The sequence below is a fragment of the Rhinichthys klamathensis genome, unplaced genomic scaffold, assembly GCF_029890125.1.
Source record: "Rhinichthys klamathensis goyatoka isolate OS25496 unplaced genomic scaffold, OSU_Roscu_1.1 h1tg000054l_1, whole genome shotgun sequence".
Lineage (NCBI taxonomy): Eukaryota > Metazoa > Chordata > Actinopteri > Cypriniformes > Leuciscidae > Rhinichthys > Rhinichthys klamathensis.
Window position 1 is genome coordinate 438889 of NW_026606599.1, and position 4997 is coordinate 443885.

Here is a 4997-nt window from a genome sequence, read left to right on the forward strand (position 1 = left end):
GCTAAGAAAGTCGACTGCAAAGATTCCAAGCATGAAGTGAGTGGAACAAAACTCAATGTCTGACATTGAGACCAGGCCAATTAATTTAGCCCATGCCACCAACTGGGCAAAAGTTCTAAATGAAGCTTAACCCTCTGTAGAGACTTTAAGGATGAACCAAACACGAATTAATCTTTCTAATCTCTCATGGGATTCATTCAAATGTGATTCAGCATTTCGGATCTGAATACCACATTCCAAAGTCACAAGACTGGCTCCAAATTGTCTAGAAAACCCCCCAGAGAAGTCTTTTATGGCCCCGCAGGCATCAGAGATAAGCCTAAACAGGAAGAACGTTGTCACTGTTTCATCCTTAAGCAAGACAAAGCTGCTCAGAAATGGTGAGACGAGGCCTGACCACCAAGGGGCCTGACCACCTTTGACCTCCCTCAGCATCACCACTGCTGAGCAGGACAGCGATGTAAGACAGACCACGCTTCCATGGAACGTGAGAGACTTACACAGACTTTACATATCAAACCCATTAAAACTCATGCAGAACAATGCTCCGTGGACTTAATCAAACATCATAATTCTTGTTGTTCCTACAATTCATGTTTGTATTATGCGTAGATCACATATAAATCATGTAATTGTGATATAACTGTGTGTATGGATGAAAGGGTATCGTGCTTCCAATCAAAAGAATCGTATGCACTTAATTCAAAAGGTGGCTTGTTTGAAATCTGTGTAAAATGTTTTGTATGATTATAATAATCTATAATGTTTAAACTGGGGTCTCTTGTTCTCTGCTAAGTGCTGGAACCCAAGCAGATCCCAGATAACGATAAGTAGGAACGATCCACCTCCTAAAATGATGCCATTGTCTCATTGGTCAGAATTCTCTAAAAGAGGTTGGACTAACGTTTAAGTTAAAGACCCGAACAAAGGAGTTAGAGTTGGAGAAAAAGAAATTCGGTTCAGAGAGCAGTTCGGGGTTGCCGTTCGGTTTTGAGTTCGGTTCGGTGTTGAATTAAGTTCTGCGCCTCTCTCTAGCAACAGAAAGAGAGTGTTCCTGTTCGTGCTTCTCTCTGAAAACACCAAAGAGCGTGTTCGCACGCTTCTACATCGACCAGACCAAATTAGACCAGCAGACAAATAACCCATCAAGATCGGGGTTGAAACAGCTCATTCAAGCCATCTAACTCGTCTTACTTTCATTTCTTCCTTTATTTTCTTTTTTCATAAAAGTCTCGGTTCAACGTTAAGTTGCTGCGAAGTTCGTTTAAACGTCTCTCCTGCAACGCGCTTCGAACTGTAAAGACTCTTATTCGCCTGCCAATCACACGTGACCGGCTGTTCAGAAACTTCCATCCAGGCACTTCAAAGACAACCAGCCACACGGACCCGGTCGGGAAACCCCTTTGACGAAGCACCGCAAAAAGGGAACTCCCTAAGCAACGCAAAGACAAGCAAGTAGCAGCTACTCCAGACTCTTAACTGAACTGGTGCAAATGTAAATTGAATAACCTGTCTAAGAAACGAAGGTTTAAATTAATGCTTGGTGGTTCGTTCAGGTCATGTCTTACAAAGTGCATCTCACTCTGAAAACTCACTCTCTCTCTCTCTCTCTCTCTCTTCCTCTGCGCCTTGTATGAATGCGTGTGTGTGATTGTGTTTAGACCTTAGTTTTATGTGTTTAGAATAGTTAATAAAGTCGTCAATATATTTGAAAAGATATTTGCCTTGTGTTGTGCTTGCACATTTAATGTCTTGTACTGTCGATCTAAAGTTACCTTGCTAATACATAGTGTTTCACTATAGATTGGATATTCATATCTGTTGCCAAGGTTATAATTACGGCCCGTTCAAATGAACTCTAAACGAGTCATTTGCTCGGTTCCATAGTGATTCGGTCAAGATTCATTGCAAATCGATGAATCATTCCTTTTGAGCTAAATTGGCCTTCCGGCCCCCCTTAAATACATTTTATGTATAGTATTATTGTGTGATTCGTTACACCTCTGGGGTCTGAGGTGTTTTCTCGGCCCTGGAGGTCTTCTGACATGCTCTGACATTTGTGCTTATTTCTGTTACTTGTTACATTTTCATGGCTAAGGTCTTATTACACTGTATTTAACACACACTCTGCTACAATAATATGTCAGCCGCATGTATGTAAAAGTTTGTAGTTTCAAGATAATGACATTTATGCGTGGTTTGGGAAAAAAGTAAAATTGTCACTGAAATAAGGTCATGAAACCCATACTGATTATTTCTTCACAAGACTTTAGAAAATTGTATCACGTAGCCTAGAATATTTGCTCCAAAACTGTGACAATAATCCTGCCTACTCATTCAGATTAAACAACATATTGATTTAAAATTTGTTAGACATGTTTGTATAAGAAAGCTTTATGCGAGGAGGCGTTAATCATCTCAATATTTGATGTGTTTCACACCTGAGAAAGACAAAGAACCTCCCCTAATGGCCCTATCAGGTGCTATCATGCCCTATCATTATGAGGAGACTTGCACAAAGAATGAGGAGAGGCTTAAAAATAATGGCTTTTTGATTGTTTGGATTTATTTACAACACAACATAATCCAAAGATACACAACAAATGACAAAAAAAGCACATTATTTGAACACACTTAACACACTTACAGAGACTTGAACAGTCACACACCTTTGTGCCATTCCTGAAACATAGTACATACCTGTCATTTCCAAGGTGTTTGATTTTTCACTTTACCATGTTTATGTACAGAGTCTCATGTGAATGTTGAAGTCAGCAGGAGTCATCAGTGGGGCATCTGGTCACTGTAAAAAAAAAAAAAAAAAAAAAAACTGTGAACATGCTGATATCAAGAAAAACTATTGGGCTGCACGATTTTGGGAATACATTTTAGATTTTTCTGGTTAAATTCATATAGAGGCAGGCAGATTTTTATTTTTAAAGGCCAGTTATTTCATGGATCCAGGATACTGTGCATCCTGATAAAGTTCCCTTGGCCTTTGGAATTAAAATATCCCACATCATCACATACCCTTCACCGTACCTAGAGATTGGCATGGCTTTATTTCAGTCAGCCTAATAGCTGGTTTGATTTGCATTGAGAGATGATCTTATGGAAAGTACCCCATGCCAATCTCTAGGTATGGTGAAGGGTATGTGATGATGTGGAGCTATTTTAATTCCAAATAATAATAACAATAGCCTATGGCATGCGGCCTATAAATTGTTAAAAATGACAGACTGATCTCATGAAATGGCGTATGTATGACACGCCAATTCGTATTTCCATTTTTGGCGTGCTATCAACACGCATAATCGCTTTTCAGCGTGTTTATCAACGCCTTTGACTTAACGTTATATTACTGTATTATGTATATATAAATATATGACCTACCCCAACCCCGTCCCTAAACCTACCCGTCACTGGGGTTAATACCATTTATGAGTCTTCTCCCACCATCCTAGGAAAAGAAATATCGCTCCACAGATGTAGATATAGATTTTGCTTCGTTTCGCTCGGACATTTAAAGGCGTACACATACACGCGGAATCACTCGGACATTTAATGGCGTAGACATACACGCAAAAGATTTCGGCGTGGACATACACGCGGATAGCTCAAAATGCGTATAGATAACACGCCACTTGAATTGAAAGTGGCGTGTATGTTTACGCAAAGTCATGATGTCATGTTGAAAATGAACACTTCAGTACACTACACTAGAGAAAAATATATGGATATGTTACTTCAAATGTTTCCATTTGTTACAAACACAGTATTTTAACAGTAAACACGGTTCTAAACATTATAATATTAATCATATTAGAGTAAACACTGATACTAGCCTACTTTTATATCATGTTGTGTTTTATTATCGAACATAAAAACATCCTTGTGTCGTAGGCTACATGTATATAAATTTCGCATTGAAAGGTAGCCTGCCTGTCTATAGTTCATATTTCAACATGTTTCGTCAATTTCATACATTAGTCTAGCAACAGTTCAACTGCAATGTGAAGTTTATGCAACAATAACACTGACTAATATAATTCATAATACATTTCTTACCTTAAATCTTTCTTGTCTTCAAATCGCGTTCTTCTTCTTCTGAGGTAAATCCAATGTAAGCTCACAGCGTGTCTTCCAACCTTGGCAAAAAGCAGAGGACTGATGAAGTTTGGTGCTTTGTTTTTGAGGTAATGAGCACGTTCGCGTTCCTTCACGTGGACATTTGCATATCAATCTCTTTTGCGCGCGTGGGCGTGGTCACATTAAAAATAATGAGCAAGCGTTCGAGAAACTGGACATCTTGTTGGTTTTATACAAATTACTTTAACACTTAAATGATTATAAAGATAAATAGCTCATGCCTGGGTGACTAGTATTCACTGAGTTTTGTTTCAGTTTATAGACGTGCTCAAAACAAAAAAGTTCACGAGACGGAGAGGCAGAAAGCACACCCTGTATATTGTCTTTATTTTACAAAAGCACAATGTTTTGTTTTGATTGTAAGTGGTCACATACAAAAGAATATTTATTTTTTCTGTATGACCATAAATGACGGAGTAATTTAAGTCTATTGTACTACTATGTCAGAAAATCCAGAAAAACGCGCCGGCGCGTTTGCCGGCCCCAGAGGGTTAAATGTTATTTCTACGTATTCCTTGTCTCCGTGAGCTTTGTCCTACACGTTACGTGACAGAATAACGGACCCTCAACTGTCCAACTGCTCTGCTTGGAACAGGAGAAGCTTTCCCTCGAGTCTCACACCTGCGCATTCCTCGACCTGGCGTGCCTTACCTCCTTCCCTGACAGATCGCTGAGCATCTTTTTCCTTACAAGCCTCAACGCGGCGGAGACGAAGGCACGCCTGCCCGGTGTGGGACCTCGGGGAAATTTTGCAGAGTATGTGGAGTGGTTGTTTGTGAATTGCGGCTCGGCATACACCATCGGCCCTGCTGAGGATGACATCACCACCAGCCCCACTCCACCACCAG